Here is a 14,239-nt window from a genome sequence, read left to right on the forward strand (position 1 = left end):
ACTTCAGTAAGACAACTGCAAAAGGAAGAACATAAACCACCCATATGGGTAAGAAAATTTCTAGTAACATTAAGAAATTTTGGTTTAGAACAGATGTAGGAGGTATGGCTTGTGGCAGACTAAAAAAAAAAAACAACCAAAAAACAAAACAACAGAGGAAGCAAGTTAATAACTCTGTGTGTATGAAGGAAAGTATGATCTATTCCAAATTTCCCTGACTTATCCTCCCTCTCTCCCAGTAATTAATATGCAACAGTGATGGCTACTACAACTTCACAGCACAGCAGAAAATACTAAATCACTGCACCTCTGATACAAACACCTATGAGTTCTGATCTCTTCATAGCTGGTCCACATGCACTGCCATTTCACTGAGCTAAGTTGTTTGGAGAGTTGTTTTTTTTTAAACATAACTTCTGTTTAAAATCCCTTCTCCTTGCTAGGAGCTGACAGCCTTTCCAAATGCCTCCCTGTACTAAGCAGCAAAATATTTTATCCCACGTGGTGCGTATGGCAGGGCAGGTAGGATTTAGGAGAGGATTATTAAAGCCTTCTGGAACACAGAAGGTAACCACTTCTAAGTTAACACCCTCCCTCCAACAACATGTTTCAGCTTCTTCTTAAAACATTATTTTCTGCTCCTACCTACCTTTCCTGCAGACAACTAAACCTGTTCCAAGGTTAAATGAGAAGCTTCTCAATATGAGTGTATTTTGGCTGAGGTTCAAACTCTCTCCAGCAGAGACATGTGTAATCTGATTTTTGTAAAAGGAAGCTCTGGACATTGAAATAGATAATTCACCTCTAACAAATTGTTCCTTCAGAAGTTTGAAAGATGGTGATGTAATTTCAAGAATTCTTTATGGAGTTAATTTTGCAATCTCGACAGTTATGGAAAAAACTAAAGTTCTTTCCAGAATCACCAAGAGCACTGCTGGGAATGAAAATTCACTACATTGATTCTGAGAGGAGATACAACTTGCATCCATGAGTGCCAGTCACTCATCAGGATCCTAACATGATGGGCAGAACATGATTAAATATTTCTTGGCCCAGACAGAATTCTTGCTTCTTTCTAAATATCTGTACTACAAATTAGAAGTGGGAAGGCATCAAAAAACCACAGCAGCATCAAAGTATGAGCAGCCCAATCACTATGAAAAACTGTGTAGACAACCAAAATGGCACTAACAAGAACTATGAAAATCAATGAGGTAGCTCTGCATAAATTCATGTGCTGCTGTCTGAACAGCATGAGAATGAAAAGGCCAAGGTCCTTGCTTGAAAGCATTAATAAGCAGAAAACATGTCCATGCTGCTGCTGAGTTCAGCACCTTTCTGGTTATATTTCATTTTCCAAAGATTTCTTACTTAGAAGTGTTGGAAAACAAACAAAAGACACCCATTTTAGACAAAAAGCTTAAACAAGTGCTTTGTTAACACTGCAGAAATTCCTGCAGGCTCCAGCCAAAATTCAGAGCCCCATTGAAAACAGAACAACAGAAAAAAAAGAACTGGAAGATCCAAGGAAGCTGCAGTCTGTGTAGACAGAATTTGGGAGAAAGAAAGGCCTTGCTTCAGTTTATGTATCAATGAGATGAAGTAAGATTCAAATTTTTTGAAAGAGCAAGGCAAACAAGTGAATTTAAGGATTCCAACCAAGCTGCTCATGACAGAAGGAGTACACTGTGCTACACAGCCTTTCCAACAGAACTCCACACAGCAGCAGTTTCACCACAAAGAAAACATGGGTGAAAAGGAAACAGAAAGAGACAACCCAGAAGAATGGAGCTATAGTAAGTCATGAAAGTTGAATTACAATTTTTTCCAGTATTTGTAATACCACGAGTGCTCTGCCACTGTCATTTCTCATCACTGCAGATCATTTCCCCATTCCTAAATATTCTGGGCCTAACTGAAAATTCCTACTTGAGTACAAGCCACTCAGAGTGCAAGAATTTAACAAATCTGAACACATCAAATTATTCAAATAATAGCTAAAATCCTCCTTTTCTCTAAATTGCTTTTTTTGGATCTCTTATTTACAGCTTGAAGCCTCAATATCTTCATTCACTGTCAGTTTTACCAATCAAACAATACCTGCCACAAAAAAAAATAAAGTTAAAGATTCACAGAGGAATGTTTTTTTAGAGGAAGGCTCACGTAATTCCACTGCATTTCTGTGTCAAAGGAAAAAAAACCAAACCTAACCAAACAAAAAGCATTTACTTTTTTTTAATCAAGTTCAATAAATCTATTCAGAAAAATCAAGACAACTGCAGAGTCCTAACCCATTCTGCCCCAACCCAAAAGAGTGAAGACATTGGGTAGAGCCTCTAGAGCAGAATAGGTTCTGTCCATGACTGTTCTGGTTGTTCAAATGCACCTGAAGTCAAGCTACTGCCAATTTGTCAGTGTTTTAGCTAAGTGTTAAAATAAACCAGGAAAAAGATGCTCCATGGAAAAAGGTCCCAATGGGATTATTTGCTGAGACTCCAAAGACAAAGGGAGGCTCAAATAACAATTTTAAAATCAGCAAAACAGCAACTGTATTAATTGAACTATTCCTGAAATATGGGGAAAAAATTATACTCACACAGTTACTCTCAGTTCAGGAAACTGCCATTTTTTTTACAGTTGATTTTGTTTGTTGCCTGTGGCAATGTGTACAAATTCTTACAAAACCCCACCATCCCTCTGCTGTATGGTTTCACTGATAACCTCACCACAAACATCTTAACAATTTAATCAATACAGTCCTAAATAGTTCAAGAAAACTGAACACATGGAATCATTCCTCTATCTGCTCCTTAATTTCTCCTCTCTGCGTTTCTAGTTGCTCACCAATGTCACTGCTCCTTTTAAAAACTAATTATTTAAAGCTTTCAAACTTCAGATCTTCCTAACTTCAACAAGAAGCACCAGCCAATTGTTTATGGTTTGTCTTATGAGCAATTTATTTTAACAATATGGCTGAATGAAACCCAAGTGAAAATTAAGTTTATACAGACAGAGCTTGGGAGTAAAATAAAAATAAACTATTTTGAGAAAACACAACCAGTATGCGTGTGCCCAATAATTAGAAGATGATGTTTGCACGGAGGCCCCAAAACTTCCTGTTTAGTCAAGCACTCAATATTATGAAATAATGCACAAGCAATTTCCCAGACCCTTCACTTCACATGAAAACATTTGTGGGGTTCTAATCTCAGCAACATTAACACTATTCTGGTAAGGATACAGGAAAAGCAGCATACAGGAGAGACTTGAAACCTGATGACTACACACGGGAATAAAATGGTAATAAAATAGGAAATGCTCTGAAGTTACAGCTGGAACCTGGCTTTGCTTGCAAGGAAATGACATCAAAACTATGCCAGAAGCACATTAAGACCTGGAAGTTAAATCCTCAAAGCTTAGGAAAAGCTGGAGTTTGCTCTTTTGTACACACACAGAGCTTTTATTTACAAAGCTATTTTGCCCTCACGTCCCCAGCATTCCTATCTCATTAAAAGAACAAGGACAGACGATGACTGATGCAATAAAACAGATTTTTCGCCCAAGACTACATAAAAAGAAACCAATGAAAAAAACAACCCTTGTTCTTAGCCTTTTATGCAGACAGAAGCTTTCAGGACAGAAGGCTTTCCTCTGAGGGCACAGTGATTGCCAAGCTCACTTCTATCACTACAAGCAGATTTGCCCATCCGGGTAAAGGTGCTCCTCTCACTCCAGAGTTCATGACAGCTCTAAACAGTCTGGTCACTTAATGAGGACAATGTTGAATTCACCTGTTCTTCAAAAATCAAAGCAGTGCTAATGCCAGCATTTCCTAAGCTTACAGGGCCTTGCTCTGCAGCCTCAGAATGGTTTTTTACAGAGAGCAGCAGCAGTTGATTTTTAACAAGGGTCTGTCCAAATACTTACTCTAATTGACTGAGGGAACTAGAAAATTATTTACTGACAGCAACCGATTCCTTCTTCATTAAATTTTCCTACAATTTAATGCTAGCTGCTTAACCGCCCACGTTTTTCCACATTCTGCACTCCTTTCCAAAGACTGGGTTTTACTCAACAGCTGGAGAATTCCTTAAACTCATCCTTAAACACAAAGAGCTCAGGCACAGTCTACACAGTTCTCGTGGCTACTGCATTTTAGAGCATTTCTAAGGAAAAAATACCACAGAACTTAATGGAGAAATAGCTATGATATGATCAAGAAGAATACAGGCTGCTATTTGAATTTCAGATGACAAGGACAGTTGGCAGTAAAAATGAATTGCACACATAGATACAGAAAATCCTTCAAGTTGCAGCTGAGACCCAAATATGAGAGCACATTTCATTCTCTAGGTCACAATCCAGCAAGGCATTGAAGATGAGAGCAACATCACAAATCTGAGCAGTCCCATATAATTCAGCTGCACGTGGCATATCACCACAAGCACACTGAAGTGCTTTGCTTTATTTAAACTGCAGCTATCAAAATACAAGTCATGTTACACTTGAGTTTGTTTGGTTTGTAAATTATTATCTTAGAAGACTTTAGAGACCTTTTTATCTACTAAAATATTCTTACTTTTGAGAACTAACCTGTTAGCAATGAAGAGGCTAATGTACTTTTTCCTCTCTCTGTAAACTGCATTTCTCTACGTTTCAATATTGAAACATGGACAGCCAGTTTTGCTTTTTCCTTCCTGGCACTCTTAGAAGCTCTTTTGCTACATATAGATATATACTGCTTTCAAGTTTACACTCTAAGCAGTAGAAGTGTACTTCATTGCAACTGTGTGTCAGTGCAAGAAGTTTTTATTCTGTTGTTTTAGTCACATATAAACACCTTTCGAGAAGAGCCGTTAAAAAAATCTGAGCAACTGTTTCATGTATTTATAAACACACTCTGTTCTGTAGACTCCAACAGGCAGCTGAAATATCCATTAGTGAATTGTACTGGTATTTGTGTTTAAACACAAACAAAATAAATAAGAAAAAAGATAGCAACTTGACAGAAATCTGTAACTCGGTATGTGGTTTAACACAGACCAGAGTTTAGCACACAAATATAGAAAAGCAGACCTTGCAGCCGTAGCTTAACACCAGTAACACCCAGTGGTTACTGACTCTACCCAGGAACAAAAATCAGCCTACTCACTCCCATGCTATCACCCTTGCTTTCTCCTCCTGCCCTGATTACAATTCCCTTGGCCTAAACATTCTTCCCAGTCTTAAGAGTCAAGTGATTTACTCTAGAAATATTAAATCTTATTAAATGCTAAATTGTTCCTTCACAGACAGACAGCAAACATAAAGAAGCTCCAAGTAGGAAACGTTATCTCCACTGTGATATGAACCATGTCATGGCTCAAATATATGAATCCTCCCTTAAAAATATTTTTTAGCACTGGTGAATGGAATGCACATAAAATGTACATTTATGCACGTTCCCTGGATCTTCTAAATATCCTAAGAACACTGACATTTTTTCAGGGATTACATATTGTATACACAGACTTGATACTTTGCATTTGCCATTCATTCAATGAAGAGGATTGTAGTTAAGAATGTGTAAATGTTACAGAAGTTTATTTCTTATCCTAGTATTCCTAACTGAAATTTGGATCATGTGATTAAAAGTACAGAGATCAGTAAGAGTTCAGCAATCAAGTATTAGCCAAAAAGAGATTAATTTCCAAAAGAGCAAATGAGATTACAAGTTGCGTCATTTAGAGTGAAACAGATGATACATCAATTTTTTAAAATAAAAACTGAAAGTCAAGTATGATTTATGAGAAAAGAGGAGCAAAAATGACAAAGGTCCACACACCATAGAAGAATAAATGCAGTTTGGCTCAGGTTTAACTATGATAAACCACTATTGTCTTGAATTCAAACATTACTACTATTCAAGTCCTTAAAATGTCTCTGGGTTGCAGAAGCAAAATGAAAACAGTTATTTTACAGTACTTCCCATTCTAAAACTTGTTTATTTATTAGCACAACCTGCATCATTCCATCACTTAATTGCAATGCCGTTCTGCTCAGCCAATTACGTAAGATTTTGTACATCAGAATTGACCTGAACACATAAAAATTAAGCCAATAGCAATGTCAACATTTTAGTAAGAAATATGCTATTCTTGAATTATTTATATTTAGGTCATCTTGTAAAAGCAGCTGCTTTAGATTCTCTAGTTCCACTAAAAAAAAGTGCAATGAGATCTCTTATTGACAGCTGCATTCAAAAACATACCAGTTACATAAGTTTGCAAATTATACTGTGCCAGAGTTAAATATCTAAGCATTTTAACGACAGTTCTCAAAATGCTACCTCAGCAAGAATGACTCAACTCCACTGTATAAGCTGCACTCCAGATAAGAAGCAATGAGCTTGATTTTACAGAAAAAAAAAAAAAAAAAAAAAACAAAAAAACAACCAAAAAACAACAAACCCAACTTTTAGTATTCTGCTTTAATTCAAATTGCCCTGAGTGAGTTCTGCTTGTTTGGACCTGCAAGCTTCGCCAGTCATTTGGCATTTCCATCTCTCCTCGCTTTCAACAAAAGTATCCCAAGCATACCTAGAGACAGTTAAGGAAATACTTGGAAAACAGGAATAGTTTTCTACTGTACCTCCAGGGGAGAGATTTACCTGACAACCACCAGGCAGAGGACTAGACCTGTAAACCAGAGGTAAGCCTTGCTTGTATATGAGAAAACATGGCCATGCCAGAGGAGAGCAGAGGACAGACAAACTCTCTCCATGTTCATCTGAGGATTTTAACAAAGATCTCTGTGATGAAAACATTAATAACTGGCACTATACATCAGCAAGTCTTTTAGCCCAGTCTCATATATAAAAAGGAGACTCAGAAGCTTTAGGGAGTGAAAACTTTAGGAGCAGCTAATGCTCCTAAAACAAACTTTAGGTGCACCAATCCAAGCTGCTGTCCTTTAACACCTTCCCTTTGAACACTGCTGTGATTGGATAGGTAGAGTGCAAAACTTCCCTGGCCCACGTTTTCTCTGCTGTTATTCACAGAAGAAACTATGAACAGCAACAGATGGGAAGCTATCAGAGAAGAAATGTGGCTAGAAATTGCAAAAGAATTGACCAAATTCTTGGTAATTTGGCAACTCAGGGTCCTGAGTTAAATCCAGCCTTAATTCCACCAGTACTGCACAAAACCTGCTTCAGCCACCTAATCACTGAACCAGCTCAGGAAAGTGCTACAAGGGCTCATGTTTGGAAACTCATTTCCTAGAATCACAAGAGTTAGAACTTCTACTTCATAAATTGATTCTGCTTACTCTGATGCTAAGTATCACAATCTAAGGAAAATGTATCACCTACCTTCTTTCCAACTACTGCTCTCGTACTCTAAAACTGCCTTCTGCTTAACAACATAAAAATAAAACTTTCCTTTGGATGAAATAACTTAAGGACCTTAAACTTTAAGGTTTCCACAGAAGCCACCCCAGTGCACAGCACTTTTCCATTTGACATAAAAATACAGCTCCAAAAATTTAGTTTTTCCCAAGTGCTACTGTAAACTTAAACATTAGTTCTGTGCCTTCAAAATTTTGCCATCCACATGGCAACACTAAGAAATATTTTAATCGTACCAAATAAATACAAATACATATCGAACAGATGTCTGCAAAATCAATTCTCCTGAAACTGTCAACCTCTAGCTGTTGTATCGCAGCTACCAGAATACAATCTAATGTAACAAAAAGGTTAGACCTATGCTCAGAACCTCTGGCATTTCACAAGCAAGCCCAATTCCCCAGCACGTCGCCGCACAACTTTCTCACCGAGGCCAGCATTTTCTTCCACGGACTTTTACCACGCACGCCGTGACAGATCACAGATCGTCAGCGCAACCTTCGCTCACGACATTGTTTTCAAAGGCACCGAAACCTCTCACAAACTTTAAACGCCCGAAAGGCGTTGGCGAGGGAAAGCCGCCCGCTGCCTCACAATGTCACTACTTGGGGAGCGCTTGATGCTCCGACCCTCACCAGGGTGGGGTGCTTTATAAATAGATGCGTGTTGTTGTTTTTTCTTTTTTTTTTTTTTCTTTACACACCCCCCCCCCCCAGTCAGTGCCGTGCCCCGAGCGTCAGGGTGGCGATGGGAGAGGAGGCTGTTTATAGCCTTCATTAAATGAACTCTGGGCGAGGAAAGGAGGGGGCAGGGAGAAAGGGAAGCTGCTGCTCCTACCTGAGCCAGGCCCAGACCCCGCTGCTCACCCTCCCCCCGCCGTGCCCGGGGGGCTCCGGGGACACCCCCACCCTCAGCGGGCGCCTGCAATGCAGGGGCTGCGCAGGGGGCTCCCGGCAGCGGCATCCCAGCGGGATCGCTCCCCCCGTCCCCTTCCCCATCCATCTCCCTCCCTCCCTGCGGCCGCCCGACCCGCTCCCAGCTGTGCCGCCGGGGATGGCGCCGAGCTCCCGCGCTCTCCGCGCTCCGCCGCCCCCGGTTGTTTACAGGCCCCGGGGCCCCGCAGCGCCCCGGCCCCGCCGCCCCCTCACCCCGCCCCGGCCCCGCACTGCGCAGCGCCACTTACCCCCCCGGCCGCGGCGTCGGCGCCGGCTGTGCGGGCAGGGCCGCGCTCCCGGCGGTGCGCGGGGGAGAAGGGGAAGGAGGGGGGGACAAGGAGGAGGAGGAGGAGAAGGAGGGGGGCACCCGGCTGGCGGCCTCGCCTCAGCTCATTCACAGGGCGGCTCTGTGCCCAGGGGGAGCCCAGCGCTCATCTCGCCCCCGCCGCCGCCGGCCCCCCCCCCCGTCCCCGTCCCCCGCCGGAGCTGCTCCGCGCCCACCCGCGCAGCGCCGCGCGGAGCGCCGGCCGCGGACGGACGGACGGACGGGCGGACGCACGGACACACACTCGCACTGCGCTGCCGCCGCCGCCGCCGCCCCTCTGCGCAGGCGCGCACGCCGCAGGGGAGAGGAGGCGGGAGCGCGCGCGCGCGCCCCCGCGCCCTTTCCCTCCTCGCCACCTCCCCTCCCCCGTTAAAAAAAAAAAAAAAGAAAAAATCAAATAATTAGAACATCCAAAAAAGCGGCAAATGGAGCTTTTCAGATTAAAAAAAGAGAGAGTAAAAAAAATATATATAAGGCGGAAAAAAAAAAAAAAGCAGCACCCCGGCAGGGTACCCGGATGTCGGACGGAGCAGGGCCGTTACGGGTATTACATCACCCTCCGCCCCGGGTCCCGCGCCGCGCCGCGCGGGGCGGTGACGTCATCGGCCCCGCCCCTGCCCCTGAGGGGGAGAGGCTGGCGCGAGAGCCGGGGTGGGTGTTCCCCATCCCGATCCAAATCGCGATCGCAATCCTGATCCAAATCCCGATCCACATCCCGATCCACATCCCCATCCCGGTCCTGTTCCGATTCCAATCCGGATCCCAGTCCCGGTGCGGTGGCGGCGGCAGCTCAGCCCACCTGAGGACGATGGAGCGCACAGTGGGTCCCGAGGCGGGATCAGCCTCGTCTCCCTGGATCACAGAATCATTTAGGTTGGAAAAGATCTCTGGGATCATCGAGTCCAACATCACCGTGTCAACCAGACCATGGCACTGAGTGCCGTGTTCAGTCGTTCCCTATGGATTCCATCGCCTCCCTGCGCAGCCCGATCCAATGTCTAATCACCCTTTATGTGAAGAAATCCCTCCTGATGTGCAGCCTGGCACAGCCTGTCACTCTGTCCTCTGCTCCTGAGGGACTCACACTCGCCTGAGTCGGAGCCCCGCAGGATTTCCCCTTGGAAGCACGACCGCTGGCAGAATCAGCAGCGGATTACCAGTAATGAACGCATAATGGGTTTAATAATCCCACGGGTTTCAGCCCCCTTTGATGAAGGCCGGCCTGTGGACAAAAGACATGGGAGTGTGTTCATGGAGCGACTCCCCCACCAGCCTGCGGGGAGCACATTGAGAGGAGAAGCTTTTAGACAAATCTCTCTTTTGTCTCAAGGAGGGGAGGAGGGACGCCCAAGGAGGCTGCGATGGGAGGGGGTGATTCTGGGAGGAATGGCTGGTTCCAGCAAGCCAGGGTTAAACCTTGTGGCTGGGGATTTCTGAGGGGGAGTGGGTGCCAGGAGTGCTTCAAGGGGAGGATCAGGAATGCACGGTAGCTCTGAGGATGTGAAGAAGGAATTGAATACAGAGGCAGAGATGCTGAGGACTGGGAAAGGTGAAGTGGGTGCTTGGCAAGGTTGTCTAGGTAGTTTCCATCTTGAACAGTAATGGCAGCAAACAGCCATATGTTAATGGCTTTAAACTGAGAGTAGATTTAGATTGGAAATGATGAAGAAATTCTTTATTGTGAGGGTGGTGAGGCCTTGGCACAGGGTGCCCACAGAAGCTGTGGCTGCTCCATCCCTGGAAATGTTCCAGACCAGATTGGACAGGGCTTGAAGCAACCTGGGATAGTGGAAGGTGTCCCTGCCCATGGCAAGGGTTGGAACTGGTTGGTCTTTAAGGTCCTTTCCAAACCAAAGCATTCCCTAAACTGAACGTTTAGAGAGGTCTCCAATTGCAGGTTATGCTCCCACAGTCGACAGCCATTAGTGCAGTTCATCAGTGACTGAGGGCAGATTACAGCAAAACCTTGAGAGAGCTTAAAGAGCTGTGAAAATACAACCAAACCTCATTGCTCTATGGCTTTCCTGTGACAGATGAACTGACCGTGTTTTGGTACAATTGCAGAATCTCAATTTCCCCGTTGCTGCCTGTGGATGGATGGAATGTTTGGACCCAATCTCCCTGTATTCATCCTAATCGTGATCCTTATCACGATACTGAGCACTGCTCAGTCCTGCTCGATGTTCTGGTAACTATTAAGGGTCTTTAGTTTAGAAATTTCAGGCCTTTATAGTTAAATGCAGTGAAATTTGTTGGTGGAAACAGATCTTTAGAGACATTTAAATGTAAGCCCTAACTCTTCCCTTCCCATGATTACAGAGTTGTTCCTGCAGGCATGTGCCATGTTTCTTTACCTTCTCCATTTAAAAATAAATGTAATTTTTCACCCCTCTTTTCCACTTTAATAAAACTCTCCTAGCACTTTGAATTATATACAATCATGGATTTCATTTAGATTCCATGTTATGTACAGGTGTGTTTTGAGTCCTTTTTTTTTTTTTAATAAAACTGAATGAAAACATGGCCCTGTATCTTTTTGGCAATGCCCTCATTTTAAGCTGCAAGAATGTAATGACAGCAGAGAATTTGCTGCTCTCATTTGCTATTTATACACTTTTCAGGGGAAATTGGACTAAGTTAAATTACTACAATATTTTCTTAAAGCATAACTTTTTATTTAGCTCCCTAGATTTGCTTGGCCTGTTGCACTGACAATGGTAATAAATATTTGCAAGAAATTCAAGCATCACTTTTAATTAGGATAAAACAGCTGTGTATATAATATCCCTCTACTAAATGTATTTGTAGTTGATAAGACTACATCTCCCAATGTACAACTATTTATTTTCTCTTTAGCTGTACACCAAGTTGTGATACAGATGGTTGGGACCTGTAGTCACCATACTCATTAGCAACACAGTAACGAGAACCATTGTGAAACTCAACTCTGTATCATAAATCATTTATGAGTTATTGAGAAGGATCATATTTCACTGTTTGGAACAAGAAAGTTCTTTTAGCATTATAGTCATATTTAAAATGATATGCTGCTCCCCAGCCTATTTTTAGAAAATATTATTTTGGACAGTTTTAATTCTGTTTCCTGTTACAGCTTTTTAAAAGTCTCTGGATGGATGGTAGTTGCCAAGAGTATTTCTAAAAAAGAAATATAAACCCCTGTGTATCTAAATAAGCAGCTTTTTGTCACCAAAGCACACTCAGTTATTGCAGGCAGGAGGATGACTTTGTCCTGTCTATTCATTAAAACTCAATTTAGAAAATTCCACACTTGGCCCAGTGAAACTGTTCCCAATGACATCATTTCCCATAAAAGAGAAAATGGGGCCACAGTGGCTGCTGGGGTCACATGGCAATGGAACTGCACTTTGGAACCAGCTTCCATCACAGGGGCCATATTCTGTGTGAGCCTGCTGTAATCTCTGCATGCTGGATTGCCCAACACCCCTTTTAACTCTTCCTGGTTTAATACCAGTGATTAAACGTCTTTTATTGTAAGGCATATCATGGAGTATCAGAGTTTTGTCTGTGTTTTTCTCAAATAAGGGACTTTTAATACCAATATCACAGAATCACAGGATCACAGAATCACACAGCAGCCAGGTTGGAAAGAAGCTTTGGAGATCACCCAGTCCAACCCCCTGCCAAGGCAGGGTCACCTGGAGCAGTGACACAGGAACACATCCAGGTGGGTTGGAATGTCTCCAGAGAGGGAGACTCCACAACCTTCCTGGGCAGTTTGTTCCAGTGCTCTGCCACTGTCAACCTGAGAAGTTCTTCCTCGTGTGGTGGTGAGCCTTGCTGTGTTTTAGTTCATGGTCTTTTCTCCTCATCCTGTCTCTGAGCATCACCAAAAAGAATCTGGTATGATCCTCATGGCATCCACCTCTAAGATATTTTTATGCATTGATGAGATGCCCTCCCAGGCTCTTCTGAGCTAAACAGGCCCACCTCCCTCATCTCTCCTCATCAGAGGGATGCTCCAAACTCTTGATCATCCTTGTGGCCTCTTCTGGACCATCTCCAGTAGCTCTTTGTCTTTCTTGAACTGAGGAGACCAGAACTGAATATTCCAGGAGTTCCCTTCTGCTACCCAAAACTAAGAAAAAGAAGCTCCAAGACTGCTCTAATTAATACCAGCACCTAAAAATGTTTCCTGCGTTGCCCAGGATCAGGCAGAAAAGGGTGGTAGCACAGGTGTCAACCCAAAGATGTTCAGGAGAGTCACAAAAGACAAAAATGGTTCATTTTGCATGGATTTGAGGTCTCCACATGTGGCCTCACTGGGGCAGAGTAGAGGTGGAGGATCATTGTTGTAACTGTGAACTGTTGTATTGCACCATTTAGATTTCTTGACTTCTCAGAGAAAAAAACTGAACTTCTCTCATCTGAAACCTTCATTTCAGCTTCCCTTACTTACTGTCCCTGTTCCTCCTCTCTTTTATGGTCTGCCATGAATATCTCATGTAGGTGGGAGATAATACATTTCAAGTTGCTCTGTAGCCTAAAAAGTTGGTAAACTGTGGTGTTTTGTTTGGAGAAGGATTTGTATCACCTGGTAATACTCATCTAAATATTAGATGTATAATCAAGCTGTTGTTCAGGTTGCCTTGGTTTGGTGGAAGGAGACAGGTGATCATTACTGTCATGTTTTTGCCAGTGCCTGGAGCAGGTTGGGTGAGTCCTTTGAAGGTGACTTTTTTCTCTTCTGTAGTTTCTGTGAGTTCAGAAGAAGCTGAGATGACTACTTAGACTAGATCCTTAATTTTTAGATAGCTAAAATTAATTCATTACCTTAGAGATACTTAGAGGTTATCTACAGAAATCTTCATATTAATGATATGTGGGACCTGTAATAATGGGATGTTGCCATAACTTCATGCTTGGCTTGGGAAATACTGATCCCCATCCCTTCTCCAGGGGGCTGCACCTATTTTTGGGATCCCAAAGCCAGATGGACGATTACCCTGCAGGCTTCCCATCTTCCTGGTGCTATTCCTGCAGCACCCTGGTGTGATGGCACCTGGAGGGATCTGCTCAGGTAGCTGTGCCTTTGGGAACTCCATAAAATGCTGGCACTGTGGTGATGATTAATAATCACATGATGTTTAAATCATCAAAAGCACACACCTAGGGTGGATCCTGCATTCAACCTGAATTTATCTGAAGGATGTCACAAAGATTTTGGTCATCACATACAAACATCCTGCATTCCTGAAATGCAGTACTTTTGACTTAATTCCCTTTCTGCTGGACTTCTGAAAAGTGCTTCCCAAACTTTGTTGCCTCTGAGACCAGATCCATGCTCTGCTGATTGCTTTTAAAAACAACAGTTATGACCTCATTTAAAAACCAAATGCTGGTAATTTTCAAACTACAAAATTAGGTACAAAATCATTAGGGCATCACAATGTGGTTTTCTTATTTTAGCTGTAAGAGAAAGCAAATGATGCTCAGTCATGAGTTTTATTTTTCCAGGGAGAATTTGCCAATGGAAGTAACCTATAATTCAAGAAAATCAGCAAAAGCAAAGTACAGTAAAGACCAATGTATCAACAGAAGAATAATCCTCTT

The 14,239-nt window shown here is 42.8% G+C and overlaps 1 protein-coding gene across 2 annotated transcripts in view; it reads right to left on the reverse strand.

Annotated features, from left to right (window-relative positions):
- PPM1A (protein phosphatase, Mg2+/Mn2+ dependent 1A) overlaps positions 1–8,755 on the reverse strand; it is a 34,636-nt gene extending 25,881 nt beyond the window's left edge. For both annotated transcript variants that reach the window (XM_066552378.1, XM_066552377.1), the window contains exon 1: positions 8,571–8,755. The gene's annotated coding sequence lies outside the window, so the exon portion shown is untranslated. The remainder of the gene's footprint in view (positions 1–8,570) is intronic.
- Between the last annotated feature and the right edge of the window lie 5,484 nt (positions 8,756–14,239).

This window comes from Molothrus aeneus, chromosome 6 (assembly GCF_037042795.1).
Source record: "Molothrus aeneus isolate 106 chromosome 6, BPBGC_Maene_1.0, whole genome shotgun sequence".
Classification (NCBI taxonomy): domain Eukaryota; kingdom Metazoa; phylum Chordata; class Aves; order Passeriformes; family Icteridae; genus Molothrus; species Molothrus aeneus.